General features: G+C 37.9%; 1 long non-coding RNA gene across 1 annotated transcript; it reads right to left on the reverse strand.

Moving 5' to 3' along the window:
- Positions 1-518: 518 nt before the first annotated feature.
- On the reverse strand, positions 519-23,415 carry LOC149074631 (uncharacterized). The gene is made up of 3 exons (XR_016194328.1): positions 23,310-23,415; positions 20,884-21,098; positions 519-654 (listed from the first exon to the last, which is right to left on the reverse strand). It is a non-coding gene; the product is annotated as an uncharacterized LOC149074631 (long non-coding RNA).
- Positions 23,416-24,046: the final 631 nt, after the last annotated feature.

Below are 24,046 nucleotides of genomic sequence, written 5' to 3' on the forward strand. Positions count from 1 at the left end.
CTTTTTTTCCCTCGTAGGGGGAAAAAGGAGGGAGAGAAGCTCATCAAAAAAGGCCCATCTTCCTTGGGGTGGATTAGTGGTCGACACCGACCTTCTCTTTCATAATTCTTTGCGCCGCGAAAACTACTGTAAGCTCCTTCGTCAGCCATCTTGAATCAACCACTTCCGTTCAACTCACGTAACCAGCGACGACTTCCGGAAAGAAGAGGGGGGGGGGGCATTACCGGCATATAATAAACGTCATGTGAATGGGGTTTGTAGCGAAAGTCCTCGTTACCGGGAACATCCCGGGATGTTTTATTGTACATGTGAACGGGGCTCCTGTGACGGCTTTCTCTTTCTTTCACAAAATTTCACTGCTACGTCGCGCTAAAGAAGTCATAAAATCCGCCCCTCCCACGTGTCTTGCAACAAAGTTATCGGTAATATTCATATCAAATACTGTAAACTCCTCATTTTCTTAGTTTTACTATAATTCTCGCATTTTTATTTGAATAAAATATTATTCGCTACACGGAGAATAATTCATCAATCTAATTTAGTAGTAAATCAAGGGTCTGACACATATATCTCTCTCTTCATCACATATAAATTCCTTACGGCACACTGCAATCGTTGCGGGCACAGCATCTACTGAGCAATCTTCTGATTCCGCTGTAAACAAAATTAATATTCAATAACTAGCAACTGAATAAAATTCCTGAATTTAATGCTATAGAAGCAAGAACTTATCTATCATAGTATTTTACATGTATAGTATAATCCCTGTCATCTATAGAGAGTAATTACATAACTCCCCCTTGCCGCATTTCAATTACGAACAGTTGATTCTAGAGGCATACTTCTTATTGGAAAAAAGTATCTGAATGACGTGTAGAACACAGATACGTCATTCGATTTTACTCGAGTTGCATAATTATTGAAATAAAAAAAAATTAACTTACGAACACCCTGTGCTCAAAACACAATTAGAAAGAGGCCAACAAAAAATAAGTTACACTTGTCTATGTGCGATATTTACTAAAATGTTTGAATTAAAAAAATGGAAGGAAATTTTGAGGGAAAAAAAGCATAACGGACAACGCTTATTTCCCTGATTCTTGTTGTTCTTTCCCATCTTTCCTCCGATTTTCGAATGGAAATATCTAAGCTAATATTGCACTTATCAAAGTGGAATTTTTCTATTGACCCCAGGAGAGACAGGGCACCAGCTTTATTATTGGGTTTTTGAGCACAGAGTGTCGGTATAAAATGTTATAGTATTTTTATTTTACTAACCATTTAACCCCTTGCAACATGAATGATGTGTCCAAGTTCCACATGTTATTTGGATACTTCTAATTGGAAGTATGCCTCTAGGATCAACGGTTCGCCTATAAAATGCAGCCAAGGAGAATTATGTAATCATCCTGTATATATAAAATAACATGCCCTAATTCATCATCGCTGAGCTGAAACCACTGATGCTATAAATATGAAAAAAATTTTCAATAGTTTTATTTCTAATATAGAGACTCGAGGTAATTTTCAAAATTCAACCCCTAAAGGGGTCATAAGGGAGTTCAAAGTTTGAATGGAGAAACACACACATGAGAGTAGATGCATCCGCTGGGATTTTTGCTGAGATTCTACTCAAAATAAGCTATGAAATTACACTTTACTGGAAGGTAAGGTTGCTATCCCTTCAGATTTGGTCATCCTTCTACCAGAGCTATTATCATTTTTCATTCTATTCCAATACTTATAATGTTGTGATGTCAATGTTAATGTACGAAACTTGTTTAGAAATTAAAGGTATAAAAACAATACGCGAACCACAACTATTTCTTTGAAAAAACTGCTATAAATAACTCCACCCACATGCTTAAATTTCAAGGTTCCCCCTTGAAAAAGCAGAGCCTTACGGTTTTGCCTTTAACGCCGTTTCCAGACCAACCCACGCTATGCGATTCCGTGCCACTCAAAATCTAGTTTTTGCGGGAGAAATTACCTCAGCCACATTTCAAAAATCCTATTTTACTCTTTACCAGTACTCTGATGTAAGTTAAGGAGTATTTCAAGAACAGAGTACACAAAAATATATGCTATACCCGTGACCGTATCTGAACATGGTAGAAAAATTAAGGGAAGAGATACACAATGACATATTATCTATTCAACAGTGAACTATATTTGAGAAAAATGTATCATGAATGCAAATCTTTTTTCCTGGTTCAATTTTGTACATTATGTTAATAAAAAAAACGAACGAACCCCCAATTTGGCTTTGACTCTAGAAAACGCTACAACTGAGGCATGGTGACAAATCTCAACAAAAGTAGGCCAAAAATTGATACAAAAAGCATAAATACAGAAGAGTTGAAGCAATCATTGAACCCGAAGATGGCTCGAAATATGCATCTTACCCCATTTCCAGAACACAATCCTTGTGATATTTGACTGAGGCAGTCTGAAAAAACTGACAAAGCAACAGTTTTGTCAGGTCTGAAAAATTGCATCATTGCGTTATATTTCAAACCAAATACTGCTGTCTAATGTTGACTACTCTGTTTTAAGATTTCACATTCTAACACTGATAACAGCAGCCATAAAAATCCTGCTTACAGACATCAATACTGCAGTTGCATATTCAGGTTTGAATAAAGCAATAATATTACCTAGTGGTGAATTTTTGAAACATTTTTTTTGCTCTAAAATCCCTTTTATGATCCCTCGATACAGATCTCAAAGGTTCGTTGCTTTCTTGTGGATAGCTATGGGTGCAGCCTCAGAACGAGGGAACAATTATAGATACTATGTTTATAGTATACTAGCTGTTGCTACCCGCGGCTTTGCTTGCGTGGATTTCGTAATCTGAAAATTCCCAAATAAAAACTCACATAAAAATTTCATTTTACCCAGTACATCTTTGTAAACCATATTTGTGGTGCGACATAAAACTGTCCATTGGAGAAACATCCAGCTCTCAAGAAGTCGACACGGGCCATTTCCAGTGGCCGGCATCGACTATTTCAGATTTATTAACAGCCATGCAAAGCACACCTTGAGAGGGAACCGTAGTAGTCTCTTACACTCGAACGGATATTCGAAAATGAAATACAGTAAAACCCTTCTCAACGGACATCCCTCAGATGCGGTCACCGGTCAAATAATAATTGTGCTCCGTGTATAATAAAAGTATGCTTTTCAAACCCCTGATTAACGGTCATCCCCTCTTTTACGGATGAAGTTTTTCGTCCCACCAGTGTCCGTATAATTAGAGTAGTTTCACTTTATCTCGGAAACGGCGACCGATAGAAAAACGAAACACAAGTGGTATATTTATTTCGAAAACCGTAAAAATCTGATACAGAAGTTTAAAAATGAATTACTAATGTTACCGACAGGTGGCGATATACACTGTAGTCGCAGCACGGAGTCCGCGAAATAGGCTATAAAATGTCGTTATGCAAACAGTCGTTGCATCACACGTCACAATCGATTCAAAATGTGCACCTTTCTCAGCACAGTGAGGACACAAACAAACAATAAAATTTTCAGTAACCCTTTGTGTAGTGTCTCAACGGGAATGGACGCACATGTCTTACAGATCAAATCGTCAAGTTTTCCCAGTGTTGCAGGATTCTTCCGGAAAACAATGTCCTTAAATTTGCCCCGCAGAAGGTATTCGCGGGTGGTAAGTTCGGTAAGTATAGATGTGTGCCATTCCATGCCTGTTCCAAAATAAATGTGAAATAGCTCAATGCATGACTGTTCCCGAGGAGTTTCTCAAAAAAAAGCAAAAAACGTTGTGGTACGGCATGGTTGGGCCCCATCTTGCATGAACCATAAAGTGCCTCGCCATAAACCATCCCAGGCAACAAATTGTTGCAAAACTGCAACGTACGTTCATTAGTGATTGTTTGCGCCACCTCTGTACGTCGAAAAATGCACATTTTGAATCGATTGTGATGTGATTGCAACGGCTGCTTGCAAAGGACAGTTTAAAGCCGAGGTTCCCAAACTGTGCTTTATGGAGCAATAAGTGCATTTTTGGTGCTTCATTTCTTTTACTTCATTCTTTCTTGGTGCTTCACGAAGAAATTGGGAAATTAATCATTTTTCAAAACTTCAAAAATTCACATTTATTTCAGGTTACATCTGGGAGCCATCTTCTTTTTGAATCAACGAAGTAATGTTATGTTTAATAATCTAATAAAATTTTCGGAACAAATATCGAAGCATTTCTTTTTGCACTAAACTGCATTTATCCAACCAGTGGATGAAATATTCCGGGGGTGTTTCTTCCCGGGTTGGGCCCATACGTTAAAACGGCCATGCACCATTTGTCATCATTGATCACAGCACTTTCACTTACAATTTTTAAGACACCTTCCTAAAATAATTCTGAATCTCATCAGCTGAAAGACTGTTCAGAGTGCAAACCATTCCATTAATCGCTATTGGTAGTCACATACACTGTAGTTGCAGCCACGAAATAGGCTATAAAATGTCTTTATGCAAACAGTCGTTGCATCACACATCACAATCGATTCAATTTGGAAAAATTGCACTTTTGCCATAAACTCTCTGTACATTTCTCGAAAACATCAAGTTCTGAGAGCATTGTGGAGCCGGGTAGTTACACCATGCTTCAAAAAAAAAGTTTTTAACGGAAATCTGACTTTCGTCATTACTGCAGAAATTTATTGAACACAGTGGCTTGCACACTTCTCACAAATTCTCAGGTAAGAGGAATTTATCCTGGTAAGGGATTGCAGGTGCCGCTCGAGAATTTCAAAATAAAATGAATACTGTTTGCTTCACAGATTTATTTTATTTATTTAATATTAATATTTTTTGAAGTATTCAGAGAACTGGATCGGGATGAGAAAGAGGAATTAAAACAAATGGAGAATTTCTCAACCAATTGCGTTTTGCCGACGACATTGTTATTATCAGCGGTTCCAATAGGGTTGTTAATAAATGGAATAGCTTACCCCCGGAGGTAGTAAATTGTAACACAATTGACACGTTTAAAAAGAAATACGATAAACATGTTGGGGTAAATCGAGAAGCTATCCATTCTTAGAATAAGACAACCATAAGTATTCTTTATGGGCATTGTATAATATTTTATCATGTGTATATATTGTTTGTAATTTGTGTTAATTGCATTTTTAATTGGGTTGCTGTATTTTTGAAACATATGACAACCATATTTTTATGGGCATCTTTTTATCAGCCACCTCGTTGGGCATTTTGCCTGTTGTGGCGTTGTATTTGTATTTGTATTTGTATAATCCAGACGAACTAGAAGAAATGATACAAGAACTATCGAAGGCAAACATTCAGATAGGTTTGAAAATGAATCTGCAAGACTAAAGTTATGTCCAATTCCTTTACTTTGAAGATCTTTCTCAACAACACAGAGATAGACGGAGTAGAAAGCTATACAAATACAATGCCACAACAGGCAAAATGCCCGACGAGGTGGCTGAGAAAAGATGCCCATAATAAATATGGATGTCATATATTTCAAAAATACAGCAACCCATTTTGTGTCTTTCTTTGTGTTTTTCTTCGTTCTCGTGAGTTTTACTTAGCGTGTTGTTTATTTTTGGGTCATATTCTGCGGTGATTTTCTTTTTATTTAGCGCACGTTGGATTGTGAGATAAGTGTTTTTTTTTTTATTATATTGCTCTCATTTTTTTTTTAACTTTCGTTGTGTATTTTCGATCGACTTAAATTTATTTTTCTCGTTCGCATTTCATTTTCGTTGTTTTTTCGCCAGGTTCGCTCGCTTCTTTGATATAAGTTCGTAGGTTTTTGGACGTTAGTGTTAGCAAACAGTGTATACTTTTTCCCGGGTACTCTCAATAACTTTGTTTTCCTTCCATTTGGGCCTATTGTTGTAGTGTTAGTGTTTTGAGATAGTTAGCTAATACTAATAAGTATAAATTGTACTTATACAAATACAAATACAACGCCACAACAGGCAAAATGCCCAACGAGGTGGCTGATAAAAAGATGCCCATAAAAATATGGTTGTCATATGTTTCAAAAATACAGCAACCCAATTAAAAATGCAATTAACACAAATTACAAACAATATATACACATGATAAAATATTATACAATGCCCATAAAGAATACTTATGGTTGTCTTATTCTAAGAATGGATAGCTTCTCGATTTACCCCAACATGTTTATCGTATTTCTTTTTAAACGTGTCAATTGTGTTACAATTTACTACCTCCGGGGGTAAGCTATTCCATTTATTAACAACCCTATTGGAGAAAAATTCCCTGCGACACCATAACCTTGCATTGTCCCTCACCAATCGATACTGGTGTCCCCTTGTAAAAGCAGTCGATTGGCGGTGTACTAAAAGTTCATGGTCCATCCTATCCATCCCATTGAAAATTTTGAGCACTTCGATCATATCTCCTCGACACCTGCGTTCATCCAATGTAAACATATTCAAAAAATGAAGTCTTTCTTCATAACTCAAGCCCTGTGTGCCAATAAGGACACGCGTAGCTCTTCTCTGCACCCCTTCAACCAAGTCTATGTCCCTCTGTAGGTATGGTCTCCAAAACCTTACAGCATACTCCAGTCCAGGACGAACTAAGCCTCGAAAAAGCGGAAGAATGACTTTAGGAGAACGCGAAGAGACCTTTTTGAAAATGAGACCAAGCATTCTATTCGATTTTTTGACAACCGCTGAACAATGTTCAGAAAACTTAAGTCGCTCGTCAATGAGAATTCCCAAATCGGTGACTCTAGTTGCATCCGGGATAGTAACACCATTCAACTCGTAAGAGAACCGTGGGTTGTTCGAACCAAAATGAGCGACCATGCACTTATCTACGCTAAACGTCATGCTCCATTCATTTGCCCATGCTGCAATCTTGTTTAAGTTGGTCTGGAGCAACTCCCTATCGCTTTCATTTCCGATTACCCCCATTAGCTTCACATCATCTGCGAATTTGCTAGTAATTCCATCGATACCCTGATCGAGTTTGTCGATAAAAAGTGAAAAAAGTATGGGGCCAAGGACACTTCCCTGAGGAACTCCACTTGTGACGTCTGTCCAACCAGAGAATTCCCCGTTCACCATAACTCGTTGCGACCTATCTCTTAACCACGATTCTATCCAATTCAGCAAGTTGCCCCCTATTCCAATCTCGTGTAAACGCTTCAAGAGTTTGCCATGTTGGACCCGATCGAATGCCTTCTGGAAATCAAGGTAAACAACGTCGACATTTTTGCTCTTACCCAAAGCCTTAGTCACGTAATCATAGAAGCAAAGGAGGTTAGTTACACATGACTTCCCCTTCCTGAACCCATGCTGATTATCCGACAATACATAATTCTCGTCTATCCACTTCACAAACTGCCTTTTGATGATAATTTCCAAAATTTTCGAGAGGGAGCTCGTCAAACTCACTGGACGATAATTAGACACCACTTCTCTACTACCCTTCTTAAATATCGGAACAACGTTAGCCAGTTTCCAATCTCTCGGGACGATACCCTCAGCAACACTACTCCTGTATATCTGTGCGACTGGCCCCAACAATTCATTAGCACCTTCCCTGAGAACCCTGGGATAGATATCATCTGGTCCTGGTGCTTTGCTTGCACATACATTTCTTAGAATATTTAGGACCTCCACGTCTTCTACTTGAATATCGTTGAGGGTTTTATTACCCCATGCAACACCCGTACATCGAATATCATTATCTCTATTAAAAACCGACGCGAAAAAGTCATTGAAAGCACTTCACATGCCTACATTGCTCTCTACCTTAGAGCCTCCTATCGAGAGGGGGCCAACTGTCCCCTTACATCCATTATTGACGTATCGAAAAAATGATTTTGGGTCAGAGCCAATGTTATCTGCCAACCTAGATTCAACTTCTCCTTTTTACTATCCCTTATCGCTTTCTTCAACAGTCTTCTTTTATCAGTAAACAATGATAGGTCACCTCGTCCACTTTTATACTCTCTGAATGCTCTTTTCTTTTCAAGATAAAGGTTCCGCACGCTATCCGTGAACCATAGAGGGTGTGATGTACAAACACGCTTTTTTCGAACAAAGGGTATGACGTCGTGCAAAACAGAGGACAGCTTCGTACTAAATTCTTCCCATTGACTTACCACCCCTACTGATTCCAACCGGTCTTTGAAAACTTCCGCTAACCTTCTTCGCAAAACATCAAAGTTAGTTCTCCGAAAACAAGGAACCAGTCTTTTGTTATCAACCTTACCCGAGGAAAAGTTACAGTGAAATCTGACGATACGATGATCACTGGAAGAAAACTCTTCCCCCACCGAAACATGTTCAACTAGATCCTCAGAACTAGTAAGAACTAAATCCAAAATAGCAGTACCCCTAGTGGCTTCTGATACATGCTGATACAAAAAATTTTCGAGCACCAACTTAAGAAAGTCTCTTTCATACTGATTTCCAGATGAAAGGTTCTCCCAATCAATACCCGGGTAATTGAAATCCCCATAGTATGAGAACCCTCTTTCGCTTACACAAGTAGGAAATTTCATCATGCATTTTGGCGATATAGTTTTGATCCCTATTCGGTGGATTGTAACAAACCCCAACAATAAGCTTATGACGTCTTTTGTTCTCAAGTTCAACCCATATGGTTTCAATATCACTTCTCTGCACGTTACACTCTCTAGCCTTCAAACAGGATTTCACGTATATCAACACTCCACCGCCTTTCCTATCAGATCTATTTCTCAAAAAAGTATCGTATCCGGAGATGTGTAAGAAAGATTCATCCCCATCGTTTGCCCAAGATTCTGTAATGGCTATAAGATCCAAGTCCTCCACAACTATCATAGTTTCTAAAAAATCTTTCTTATTACCCAAGCTCCTGGCATTTATTAACACACATTTTAATTTGCCCGGTGGTTTGTTGTCAATCGAGAAGCCATCCAAGTCAGATCGTTCGTAGCTTAATACTTTTTTTTAGAGGGTGGTGTTGTATTCTTTATATACATATTTATTTTATTCTTCGTAATTTAGTGCTGAGCATTCTACTTTACGTAATTTTTTCGTATAATCTCTTACGTATATTTTGCATAGTAATGTATTTTACATTATTTTAATTTCCAGTTAGCGTTTCTCATTTTCCTATTTTTAAGTATTATTATTATTATCTAGCTTTAGCAATAGTGTTAGTATGCCTCGACCTCGACTAGTGTTGTGTAGAGCTTGCGACGGGAGGTTTCCCTGGTCTAGGGGTATAGTAGCTGATAGTTTCAATTGTAAAGGGTGCTTGGATAGGAAAAGGCTGGAACTCGAGGTCGAAGCTTTACGGAAAAAAGTTAGGGCCCGGTTATAACGGAGCCTCTGGTCGTCGAGCCACCTGTTGATGAAGAAGCAATCTCCACGAACAACGACATTTTAGAGGGCGAATGGGTGGTCGTGGATGAGGTAGAGGGGGATAGTGATAGGGGTTTAATCATCGGCGATTCTATGGTTAGGGAACTTGGGAACCGAGTGTGTAGGGATTTTCGGGGTTTCGAGCGCTGTTGTCTTCCTGGGGGGAAGATTGGCAACGTTCGAGACGTTTTTCATCGCCGAAAGTTGCCCTTGCGGGTGATTCTGTGGGTGGGAACAAATCAGGTAGGAGCGAATATTAGTGAGTCTCTGTCAGAATACCGGGATTTACTATTATCCGCTAGGGAGGGGGTTCAGATGTGGCTGTGATTCCAGTGCTGCCAAGGGGTAGTAGGGGATATAGGAGTAGGATCCACCAATTCAATATAGGCCTGAAGGACATTTGCTCCTCACTTGGTGTCACGTTCTTGGAGCTTCCCGCATTTACCGATAGGTGGCTTCGTTCGGATGGGATCCATCTAAATAAGAGAGGGGTCTGGGAGGTTTACGATAGTCTTAGGTCAGGTTTTTTACTCCCAGACCACGTAGTCGGGAATGCGGGTTAGTTAATGATAATCACAACAGTACTGACGGGGAATTACCCACCTCTGACTTGGATGGCTTCTCGATTGACAACAAACCACCGGGCAAATTAAAATGTGTGTTAATAAATGCCAGGAGCTTGGGTAATAAAGATTTTTTAGAAACTATGATTGTTGTGGAGGGCTTGGATCTTATAGCCATTACAGAATCTTGGGCAAACGATGGGGATGAATCTTTCTTACACATCTCAGGATACGATACTTTTTAGAGAAATAGATTTGATAGGAAAGGCGGTGGAGTGTTGATATACGTGAAATCCTGTTTGAAGGCTAGAGAGTGTAACGTGCAGAGAAGTGATATTGAAACCATATGGGTTGAACTTGAGAACAAAAGACGTCATAAGCTTATTGTTGGGGTTTGTTACAATCCACCGAATAGGGATCAAAACTACATCGCATGATGAAATTGCATGCAAATTGCAAAAACATCATGCAAATTGCATGATGAAATTTCCTACACGTGTAAGCGAAAGAGGGTTCTCATACTAGGGGATTTCAATTACCCGGGTATTGTTTGGGAGAACCTTTCATCTGGAAATCAGTATGAAAGAGACTTTCTTAAGTTGGTGCTCGTAAATTTTTTGTATCAGCATGTATCAGAAGCCACTAGGGGTACTGCTATTTTGGATTTAGTTCTTACTAGTTCTGAGGATCTAGTTGAACATGTTTCGGTGGGGGAAGAGTTTTCTTCCAGTGATCATCGTATCGTCAGATTTCACTGTAACTTTTCCTCGGGTAAGGTTGATAACAAAAGACTGGTTCCTTGTTTTCGGAGAACTAACTTTGATGTTTTGCGAAGAAGGTTAGCGGAAGTTTTCAAAGACCGGTTGGAATCAGTAGGGGTGGTAAGTCAATGGGAAGAATTTAGTACGAAGCTGTCCTCTGTTTTGCACGACGTCATACCCTTTGTTCGAAAAAAGCGTGTTTGTACATCACACCCTCTATGGTTCACGGATAGCGTGCGGAACCTTTATCTTGAAAAGAAAAGAGCATTCAGAGAGTATAAAAGTGGACGAGGTGACCTATCATTGTTTACTGATAAAAGAAGACTGTTGAAGAAAGCGATAAGGGATAGTAAAAAGGAGAAGTTGAATCTAGGTTGGCAGATAACATTGGCTCTGACCCAAAATCATTTTTTCGATACGTCAATAATGGATGTAAGGGGACAGTTGGCCCCCTCTCGATAGGAGGCTCTAAGGTAGAGAGCAATGTAGGCATGTGAAGTGCTTTCAATGACTTTTTCGCGTCGGTTTTTAATAGAGATAATGATATTCGATGTACGGGTGTTGCATGGGGTAATAAAACCCTCAACGATATTCAAGTAGAAGACGTGGAGGTCCTAAATCTTCTAAGAAATGTATGTGCAAGCAAAGCACCAGGACCGGGTGATATCTATCCCAGGGTTCTCAGGGAAGGTGCTAATGAATTGTTGGGGCCTGTCGCACAGATACACAGGAGTAGTGTTGCTGAGGGTATCGTCCCGAGAGATTGGAAACTGGCTAAGTTCCGATATTTAAGAAGGGTAGTAGAGAAGCGGTGTCAAATTATCGTCCAGTGAGTTTGACGAGCTCCCTCTCGAAAATTTTGGAAATTATCATCAAAAGGCAGTTTGTGAAGTGGATAGACGAGAATAATGTATTGTTGGATAATCAGCATGGGTTCAGGAAGGGGAAGTCATGTGTAACTAACATCCTTTGCTTCTATGATTACGTGACTAAGGCTTTGGGTAAGAGCAAAAATGTCGACGTTGTTTACCTTGATTTCCAGAAGGCATTCGATCGGGTCCAACATGGCAAACTCTTGAAGCGTTTACACGAGATTGGAATAGGGGGCAACTTGCTGAATTGGATAGAATCGTGGTTAAGAGATAGGTCGCAACGAGTTATGGTGAACGGGGAATTCTCTGGTTGGACAGACGTCACAAGTGGAGTTCCTCAGGGAAGTGTCCTTGGCCCCATACTCTTTTCACTTTTTATCGACAAACTCGATCAGGGTATCGATGGAATTACTAGCAAATTCGCAGATGATGTGAAGCTAATGGGGTAATCGGGAATGAAAGCGATAGGGAGTTGCTCCAGACCAACTTAAACAAGATTGCAGCATGGGCAAATAAATGAAGCATTACGTTTAGCGTAGATAAGTGCATGGTCGCTCATTTTGGTTCGAACAACCCACGGTTCTCTTACGAGTTGAATGGTGTCACTATCCCGGATGCAACTAGAGTCACCGATTTGGGAATTCTCATTGACGAGCGACTTAAGTTTTCTGAACATTGTTCAGCAGTTGTCAAAAAAGCGAATAGAATGCTTGGTCTCATTTTCAAAATGGTCTCTTCGCGTTCTCCTAAAGTCATTCTTCCGCTTTTTCGAGGCTTAGTTCGTCCTGGACTGAAGTATGGTGTAAGGTTTTGGAGACCATACCTACAGAGGGACATAGACTTGGTTGAAGGGGTGCAGAGAAGAGCTACGCGTGTCCTTATTGGCACACAGGGCTTGAGTTATGAAGAGAGACTTCATTTTTTGAATATGTTTACATTGGATGAACGCAGGTGTCGAGGAGATATGATCGAAGTGTTCAAAATTTTCAATGGGATGGATAGGATGGACCATGAACTTTTAGTACACCGCCAATCGACTGCTTTTACAAGGGGACACCATTATCGATTGGTGAGGGACAATGCAAGGTTATGGTGTCGCAGGGAATTTTTCTCTAATAGGGTTGTTAATAAATGGAATAGCTTACCCCCGGAGGTAGTAAATTGTAACACAATTGACACGTTTAAAAAGAAATACGATAAACATGTTGGGGTAAATGGAGAAGCTATCAATTCTTAGAATAATAATAATAATAATAAATTTATTGATTTGACCAGTAGGTCCTTCCATGAGTGGCAATTCATTGTTGCCACATTTTACAGTTATATTTACAAAATATACCATACATTGGGAATATAATGGAGCACATATGTCGGTGTCAGAACAGTTAATATAAGGTAAGGGGAAATAATGAATGAATGATAAGCAGACACAGAATAAGCATTATAATATACCGACAAATAAAAATAGGTAATATACATACAGAGCGGACAAAAAGCAAGTAATAAAAGAAAAAGTAAATTAATAACAATAGAAAAATATGGACTTCAGTCCAAACAGAGCGAGCGTAGGCGAATACATGATAAGATAAATAGATATATTGAGTATAAGTTATCAGTGATCGAAAGTAATTGATCAATATTAGCGGGACTTGAAGAGAGATTTAAATATTTGGATCTGGGATTAGAGTAAAAAGGGCAATGAAAAATTACATGATTCCAATCCTCAAATACCAAAAGGTTGCAATACGTACAATTGCTGATGGGATCTATAGAAAAGTTTTTACCATTAACAAAAATTGATGTCTGATTAAATCTGAGTTGGGCAAAAACCCTTTTGACTGAGATATGAAAAGGGTGGAAAAAATAGTCTTCCATCAGGAAAGTTGTTTTTATATCTTTATAGTGAGAAAAATTTTTACTATTTACAATACGGGAGAAATCAGTTTGGATACTCTGGTTTTTTATGCTCTCGATAATCAGTGGAAGATAAGCTTTTACAAGACTTGGATTTTGTTGAACCCAAATAAAACCGAAGCCAGCACTGTCAAGAATATTTTTAACGTGAAATGCCCAATTATTTTTATTATTAATGGACGAATTACAAGATTGAAATAGTTGGTCATAACTTATTCTTGTCAAACGGGATTGTTTCATTTCAAGCAAACGTATCCAGAATTTTAAAATATATTTTTTAAACGAAACACTGAGGCTTGGGCGGCCAAGTTCAGCTCTCAGAGCGTACCCAGGGGTATTTCTAGAAACTATCAATAGCCTCTTAGCGAAAATACTAAATATTTGATCCATTTTATCAATAAATTGTAATACCCAAATGGGAGACGCATATGAGGCTGTTGAAAGCAAGAGGGAATCAAAAAGTTTTAAAGCCGTGACCAAGGAATTATTATGAGCTCCTCTAAGTATATTTATTACTGGTAATATAGCTGTTTTGGACTTTGCCAAAAACTGTAAGTATGCTGTATAAAATTTGCCGGAACTTGAAAAAGGGACCCCCAAGTACATGTAAGTCGAAGTGGTGGTTAATTGTTGATCCCTAAAGTACCATTTATCATATTTTGACAATTTTCCTGATTTTTTGAATACAATAACTTGGGTTTTATTAATATTAAGGTCAATCAAAAAGTCGTCACAAAAACCCTGGAGTATATCTATTTTTCTTTGCAGGTTTTTTGGGGAATCAGATAAAATTACGGCATCATCCGCGTACAGAAGAGCATGTATACCAGTGGCGTGATTTATAAAAACTGGTGAAATACTAGAGGAATTTAGACGGTCTGTGAGTTCTTTAATAAAAATTGAGAAAAGTGAGGGAGATAAAACTTCACCCTGCAAAACCCCTTTAGTAATATTTATTGCAGCAGTTAGCCCATCGAGGGTTCTAATTCTCACTTTTGCTTTAGCATACATGTCAGAGAGTATCTTGATAAATTTATCACTGATACCTATGGATCTCAGAACATGCCAGAGTAGGGAATGGTCAACACTATCGAAAGCCTTCTTGAAATCGATAAAAATAGCATAGAGTTTACCCCTAGGTTTAAAAATATACTTCTGTATGAGATTATTCAAAATAAAAATTTGATCAGTGGTTGAAAAATTAGAACGAAATCCAGCCTGTTCCCTTGGAATAATGTCTTTCTCATTTAGCCAGGTATTTAATCGATTATTCAAGATAGAGGTAAATAACTTGGTCTCGACTGAGATCAAAGAAATGGGTCTGTAGTTCTCGGGTTGGGTGGGGTCACCTTTTTTATACATAGGATTGACTTGTACCTCGATCCAGGAAACTGGAAAACATGATTTTTCAAAGATATCATTGAAGATTTTTAGAAGCCTTGAAAGATTCGGAGGTCTCAAACTCTTTAAATATTCAGGTTTTATGAGATCACCTCCATGAGCCTTTCCACTTTTCATATTCTAGAGGGCAAACAAAAGTTCTTCCAAAGAAAACGGGTTGTCCAAAATAGAATCCGTATGTGCAAGAGCAGGCTCGAAACTGGAGGGAAAAATTTGTACTTGATTGTTATCAGTCGGGGAAAACAGATTTGAATAAAACTGGTACCATGTTGCTATAGGAACATTATTGAGATTCGAACGTCTAGGTTTAAAATTATTAATTATTTTCCAAAATTCAGAAGAATTTATCGCAGAAATCAACAATCTATTTTGGTTTGAAAAAAAAACGTTTTTTTTCGTTTTACAGAGTTTTTTATACCTTAATTTTAGAGCTCGAAAAGTTAAAAAAACTTCTTGAGAGTGAGATTTTCTGAGAGAACGAAGAGTTCTATGAATATATTTTTTTAAATTATGGCAGTCCGCATCAAACCATGTTGATCTGTTATGGGAAAAGTCGCGATTGTGTACGGTACGAATAAGATTCAATTCAGTAGCAACATTAAAGAGAGTCTCAACGAATATGTTTGGAGTTATTTCTAAATCGGGAATCCTAGAAAAGGAATGATTAACTTTCGTGTCAAACTCATCAGAGCAATCAGTATTCCAGAATGATTTTTTGTAGCTTGTTAAAAATCTTTTGTTTTGAGGGACAGTATCCATTCTTAGAATAAGACAACCATAAGTATTCTTTATGGGCATTGTATAATATTTTATCATGTGTATATATTGTTTATAATTTGTGTTAATTGCATTTTTTATTGGGTTGCTGTATTTTTGAAACATATGACATCCATATTTTTATGTGGGCATCTTTTTATCAGCCACCTCGTTGGGCATTTTGCCTGTTGTGGCGTTGTATTTGTATTAACAACCCTATTAGAGAAAAATTCCCTGCGACACCATATTCTCGCAATGTCCCTTACGAATCGATACTGGTGTCCCCTTGTAAAAGCAGTCAATTGGAGGTGTACTAAAAGTTCATGGTCCATCCTACCCCATCGCGTTGAAAATTTTGAACACTTCGATCATATTTCCCTGACACCTGCGCTCATCCAATGTAACCATATTTAAAAAATGAAGTCTCTCTTCATAACTCAATCTTATTATTGTTATTCATCAATATATTCATGTGTTCGAATGTATACCGCCGATGAATCCACTAGTGCACAACTGAAATTTATATATTCAAGTGAATACTGAATTTTCTCCGGACTTTGATCTCATTATTAGCAATATAATATCCATATCTAAATATGTCTGTAACTGGCAATGAAACCCCCCTCCCCGTCTCCTTCAGTCTTGTGATATTATTAATACCAGCAATTGATCAATATCGATAATTCCCACTTACACATTTATAGTTCATTGGACCGGAATTTGTACATTTATCCTTTCTTTTCATGATCCATTTTCAGATTCGGGCCTATGAAAACCCAATAGAGGACAAGATGAGAGGAGTTGGTGTTGCAGATCGCCTAATGGTTGGGGACAGAGTACGGTGATGAAGGCGGATGGCTCGGGATGTTTTCGTTGGTCTGTCTCTAGCGGGCGATCAACCCGGGCTCCTTGGTGGCCGACGGGAGTTTCCGGGGAATTTGGGGTGTGATTGCCGCGAGACGGAGGCGATGGGGACCTCGGCGGGGTTGGATCCTGTGGCTTATGGGCCAGAGATGCCTTCCGGGCCTAGACATCAAGAGAGTTTTTCCAGCATGGCCCAGCCAGTAGGTAACCTGCTTCAGAGCTGGGCCATGTTTGGTGTTAGTGTTTGTAGCCCTTTGCGTGGGTCGGGGGTCGGCCCTTGGTATTGGTGGCTAGCGGAGCTTTTCCTTTTTTCCAGCATGGCCCAGCCACAAGGTAGCCTGCTTATATCCCACAAGGGACAGAGCGAGGGCCATGTTTGGCGTTCGCATAACTCAATCCCCATGTGCCAATAATACTCATAGCTCTTCTCTGCACCCCTTCAACCAAGTCCATGTCACTTTCTAGGTATGGTCTCCAAAACCTTATAGAATACTGCAGTCCAGGACGAACTAAGCCTCGAAAAGGCGGAGGAATAACTTTAGGAGAACGCAAAGAGACCTTTTTAAAAATCAAAAACCAAGCATTCTATTCGCTTTTTTGACCACCGCTGAACAATGTTCAGAAAATCTAAGCCACTCGTCAATGAGAATTTCCAAATCGGTGACCCTAGTTGCATCCGGGATAGCGACACCATTCAACTCGTAAGAGAACCGTGGGTTGTTCGAACCAAAGTGAGTGACCATGCACTTGTCAACGCTAAGCTTTCTGCTCCATTCATTTGCCCATGCTGCAATCTTAAGTTGCTCTGTCAGGAGCAACTCCCTATCGCTTTTTTGATTTCCGATTACCCCCATTAGTTTATCGATAAAAAGTGAAAAAGTATGGGGCCAAGGATACTTCCTAGAGGAACTCCACTTGTGATGTCTTTCCATTCCCCATTAACCATAACTCGTTGTGACCTATCTCTTAACCACGATTCTATCCAATTCAGCAAGTTGCCCCCTATCCCAATCTCGTGTAAATGCTTCAACAGTTTACCATGTTGGACCCGATCGAATGCTTTCTGGAAATCAAGGTAAACAACATCTACATTCTTGCCATTACCCAAACCCTACGTCACGTGATCATAGAAGCAAAGGAGGTTAGTTACACATGACTTCCTCTTCCTGAACCCATGCTGATTATCCGCCAATATACTATTCTCGTCTATTCACTTCACAAACTGCCTTTTGATAATCTCCAAAATTTTCGCCAAAATGTGAGGCGATCAGAGCTAAAGTGGATCAAGCCCATAAATTATAGTTTTGAGATAATCAAAGTTAAAGTTTATTAACATTAGTTGAATCCTAAAGTGATTTAGAGGATAATTTTCTTTTTATTGTTGTAATATGAAGACTAACTTAAATATAGGTCATAATTTGAAAATTCAAAAACATTAATTAAGTTGGCAATTCAATTTTCAATCAGAATTTACTGGACTTTATCCACTTTAGAGCTGAATGCCTCATGTATATCTGGGACAAGAAATTACTATGGATAACGGAATCATTAATGAAATAAACAGAAGAATCAAGATGAGATGGAGCACTTTTGCCAAAAAACTGTAATTCTGGAGAACCACATGCCATTATGCCTGAAAAGAAGTGTTTAACCAGTGTGTGCTACCAGCACTGACTTACAAAGCTGAAACATGAACACTCACAAGCAAGACGATATAAAGGATACAGAATTAAAAAGAAAGGAGAATGGAAAGACAGGATAAGAAGCCACACAACAGTATATGACATCATGAATAGAGTTAAACGTTGAAAATGGAAACGGGCTGGACATATTTCAAGAAGATAGGACACAAGTATTCTAGATTGGTATCCCCGTGGTGTTAAACGTCCAAGAAGACGTCCTCACGCAAGATGGATCGACGAGATCTGAAAAGTGGCTGGAGTCAACTGGATGGTAAAAGAATCAGAGTAAAATGGAAAAATTTAGAGGAGACCTTAATTTTCAGCAATGGATTGAATACGGTTGATGATGATGATGATGATAATGATGGTGATATTTTTAGATCTGGTCACTGTGATAGAAGACTGCACATATCTGCAGTCCCGAGTACCGATTTTTTGAAGCAAATCGATCCTTCGCAAGAATCAAGATTTCAGTCTTTGACGGAATTAAAAAAAATACTTTTAATTCTTTTGTGGAATTTTTTTTTAGAATAAACTGGTACCTAACTTGCGAGATTTAGATATTTTTCTCATTAAAAGCAATGTAAATGAATAGATTGGATTATCATTATCTCGATGAATTATTTCCTTATCGAAGAAAGTTACGAAGTAACTTCCAGTATAAAAAAATAGCACAACTTTTTAGTCATTGCCCTCTTGTTGATTGAGGAACGTGTGAAAATTTCAATGTCTCCGCAATTTTCATTAAATGGGGTGAAATTATCACTGCTTTTTAAATAAATTTTTTTCATAATTTTATTCAAACGAAAAGGCATTGAAGAAAAGTTATAACTGAGATAAGCAAGACCATCTTAGTAGCTCCATCGGCCCCAGGCAGAGGACATACTGGGTCCTTACATAGCTCGAAATATCTACCCACAGAGTATTTTACTTATTGTCGAAAATCATAGTATCAATCTCATTATCACGATGCCTCCGGGCCCATGCATTAAGACAGTCTTATAGATCATTTTTGTTGAAGGTGTTTTGGTTTCGATTTTAATTTGAAAAGAAAAGCGTAAAGAGAATTAGGGATCGGTTGGACATCTGGAAGTACGAAATTTAAGGGTGTTCCCATGGATCGATTTCATATTCATGAATTATTATGAGGAGGCAGTACTGGGAGCCTTCAGATTCCGATGATTATATGCAACATATTGTACATACAATCAGGTTCTATCGACGCACGTGAGAATATGCGATTGAAAAACCAAAAACAAAAAAAAAAAATTTAAAAAGATTATAAAATGAACATTTTTAGGGAAACAAGAAGATACCCGAAAGATGGTCGGAAGCACATCGTATCCGCGCGAAGCTCGTGACGTCACTGAAGAAGGTCACCGCAGCTATAGCCATTCGATATAGCAAGCCGACGCATGCGCCATCTTCATCCTCTTTTGTAGTACATCCAATGGCTATAGGTGAGATTTCTTTCTGTGACGTCACGAGCTTCGCGTCGAGGCCTTCTGCTATAGATAGTGTTGCCGACATAAAGAAAAGAAATGGAGGAGGCTGAACGTTGTCATTCGTCCCCTGATATACGGAATTCAGGCTTGTGCACAGGAGGGGGAGGGGTGCATCGCATTGTATATTCATTAATTATTGGGGAGCTCCGCTCCTTCACAAAATTCATTGGGGAGGAGTCTGAAATAGCCTCAGGCCCAGGATCTGGCACCTACTTGGTGCCGGATCTATTGCTTATGAAATTGATCATTTCATGTGCTTGGGTCTTATAAGTGCTAGGCGAACACATTAGTGCTCCCCGTTGAACTTTTCATCAAAAAAAAAAAAATGCTCCGCGACCTAAATAGTTTGGGAAACACAAGTTTATAGTCTCTTTCTCGGACTTCGTACTGCGACTACAGCGTACAGCGGTGACTGTCGGCAACATATGTAACTAATTTTGAAACTTCGGTATCAGATTTTTACGGCTTTCAAAATAAACATACCACTTGTTTTATTCTTCTATGGAGCACCGTTTCCGAGTTATTTGATTTTAAAATCGGGGAAGTCCTTTGTGGGGACACCTTGTGAGTAATGTATATGTTACGGGGTGAATGTGATATATTCGGTGATTTTATGCATAATCACCAATCATTTCTGTAAGTTTGATAAATTTTTTTGAATTTATCGGTGACTGATGCCGAGCTGATATCGGTAAATATGAAATATCGTCACAATGAATTATTTAAATTTACCAAACATTCGCTCTAATTTCAATGTAGAAAGATGGATTCGATCGGTGATGTTGATTACTTTTTGAAAATGTTGATAAATTTGAAGAAAAATATCATTATGAGACAGATAATAATTCATACGATTTTATCCTTACAACATTTATTTACATTAAATTTGATTTTTAAGGGGAAATATGTGTAGTGCACTATCACGTATGGGAGTATCTAACTGATAAGTGGTTTAATTTACGTGATATTTTCGCATACTTTTCTTCATATTTATAATACTTACCACCTTAATACAGGAATGATGCATGATCACCAGTAAAAGTGATAAAAGTACGAAAATTTATCAAACTTGGAGACGATTGGTGATTATGCATAATTATGAATAATCACCAATTTATCCTTTTTACCGTAACATATACTTACATAATTTCAATTTGACGTATATCTCACCTAATAGCTGAACGCAGATATCGCAACAGCCGCAGAAACCTTTTCGTATTTCGTGATGACCATCTTGTGGACAAAGCTTTACTTCTGAGCAAGTGTAAAGACTGCAGATATCTTCGGGACAAACGCTTCTACCTCGACGAACAAGTGATTTACATTCAGACATAGAACATGATAGAAATAAAACTAATAACTGGATGAAAAGAGTCTTATTATACCTATGTGAGGACAAGAAAAAGCAAACTTTTAATAATAAATTTCACTGATTACAAATTTAGAAACTTTTGGAAATAGCAGTTACTCACTGACTATATACACAGAAAACTAAAATGAACTAAATCAAGCACGTACACTGCATAAAACATTTACGAAATATTTTACAAAAGCTCGGTGGGTTTACTTGTACCGGTAGTAGCTATGGATCAAATTTCTTAGCTAATTGGTGTGTGTAGCAAATGTCTCATTGAAATTCATTTTAATGGATTCAATTTTAAAGAACAGGAAGAAAGAGGAGCGTGTGGGTTACACATTTAATCATTTTTGTCGCACCACGGTCATTTTCAGCACACGAGGGCTAATTAGACTAGGACCTACAATTTATTTCCGATTCCGAACGGCAGGCTTGTTTTTTTATACTCATCGAAAGGTTGGTGCGCTAACCCCTCGATGGGGGAGTCCCTGCGGTAGCAATCATTTTCTGCGGTCATGTCGCCGTTTCTGTTGTACCCCTGTGTCAGGAAAGTTTTCTGACAAGGGCGAACTGGGTATCGAACTCGCGGCACCTCTAAATATCCTTTGGTACTGCAGGTGAGTATCTTATCGATAAGATACTAACGTCTGGGCAACCCCCCCCCCCACGCCCCATGGGTTAAACTATAAAAAAAAAAAATTCAGGTTTTGTAAAAGATCTTTTATCAATCAACCATTCGAATGTAAACGATCCGGTTAATAGTTGTATTTGTTTTAGTGTTATAAAAAAACGATTTTAAAACTTTTATAAACACTATAAAAGTTTGATAAAAGTTTTTTTACAAAACCTTAAAACAACAACCAATAAGTCTTTTGGTTACATTAGCTCGATTGTAACCCATGCGATACGTATTATTGGCTGTTTTATCAAACTTTTATAGTGTAATCCCACCGTAAGACCATGGTTTGCTCATGAATTCAAATGTTTGATATTCATGTATTAAGATCTTTGTTTCTCCCCGACTTATACAAATACAAATACAAATACAAATACAACGCCACAACAGGCAAAATGCCCAACGAGGTGGCTGATAAAAAGATGCCCATAAAAATATGGCATGACTTATCACTTATTTTTTAATTATTTGATCAATTCACAAAATATGTATGTAGTCTCCAGTGGTTGAAGACTATCAAAGATCTTTTACGAAATAAGTTTGACAGAGAAATATGATAATGTAATAGTCAACTTTGATAAAAGATGTGTGTTTTTTTCATGTTAGGTGATCAGTGGCAGCTACAAATATCTTTATATACGAAATTTCTTCATGAGCAATCCATGGTCTTATATCCATGTCTTTTTCTTCCTACTCTTTGAATAATTCTCTAAAATTAAAGCCATTACAATGAATATAAATCATAGTTTTGTTACAGTAATTGGCAAAAAAAACTTTATTCGTAGCTATACTACCGATAACAACACAAACAAATTTACCAAGCTTTTATAAAATATTTAGTAATACGGTATAATATTATCCATTTATTTTCTTGATATCTCATAAAATGCATGTCTATTTGAATAAAGCCGGGATTGTACTACAAAAGTTTTATTATAGTTTTTGTAAAACGGGAAAAATGCAACCAATAAGCTCATTGATTGTTTCAAGTTTTATAAAAGAAGTTTATAAAACTTTTAGTGTAATTCCGGCCTAAAAGAGGTTTATTAGGCCGGTATTAGGCAGGCATTGCACTATAAAAGTTTAATGAAAGTTCTTTTATGGAACTTGTGAAAAATTCAACCAGTAAGCGTATCTGTTACATCCGAGCGAATATAACCAATCAGTTTATTGTTTGTTTTTTCAAGTTTTGTAAAAGATCTTTCATCAAATTTTTATGGTGTAATTCCGGCTTAAAAATCTTTGTATCAAAGAACTTTTACAAAACTTTTATAGTGTAATACTGGTTTAAAACATGAAATGAAACATATTTCTTTTTGATTTGGTGCTCATTCATACATTCCATATGTATAATTTTTCTTGTTAAAATTTAATACATACATTGCCCTAGTAGTGTATTAACCACGTGAATATATTTTCGGATTCATTAATGTAAAAATAGTATTAATTAGTAAATCCAGAATATAAAATTTTTGTCGTGAAATATTACGCACAAATACCACAAAAATGACATAAAACATGCTGCAAATTCGTGTGGTAAGCAATCGTAAAAAAATCACTTACATTTCTGATTTCAAATCTGAAAATTAGGAGCCTAATGTTCTAACGCGTCTGAATTGATTGAGTCGTTTCACATACTAGTAGCAAATTTTCTCTTTCAACCCGCGAAATAATGACGTTTATTCATTGATTGCTCGCGTATTGCAGAAGAGAAATGATGAAAGAAACTATTTTCCGCCATTATATAAGGGAGAAAAATGCTTTCATTATTTTTTCGATTTTTCTTTGTGAATATATCAGACATTGATGGATAATAACGAAAATATCGTAAATGTGAGATTTGTACTCCAATTGATTTTTCATAAATGCCATTGCAATAGAACAACAATGCGATTATGAAACTCGTCGTTTGTATATGTTTGCGAAAAATAAAAACGTTAATAACATCTGTTTGTCGAGTAAATATGAATGAGAATCTCACACACAACAGACGTAGATATTGCAGATGAAATTTGACAACGCGAAAGAGGAACTTTCTTACGAAGGTTTTAACAACTGGATGTTGCGAAGATATATTTTGGAAAGAGAGAAAATTCAACTGCCCCTGCGGGGAATCGAAGCCACGTCCTTTCACTTTCCGGGTGAACGCACTAGACTACAGAGGCACCGAATCTCTCAATCTTTCCTTGGAGCTCGTGAACACTGAAAGGGACCGTACATGGACGGCCGGACCAGACTCAGGCCAAGCTCACAACTGCTGACGCTGCCACCAGATGGCGACTTAGACAAGGATGACGTCA

This window comes from Pholcus phalangioides, unplaced genomic scaffold (assembly GCF_987345545.1).
Source record: "Pholcus phalangioides strain wild (caught in Gottingen) unplaced genomic scaffold, Ppha-v1.0 ptg000017l_1, whole genome shotgun sequence".
Classification (NCBI taxonomy): Eukaryota; Metazoa; Arthropoda; class Arachnida; order Araneae; family Pholcidae; genus Pholcus; species Pholcus phalangioides.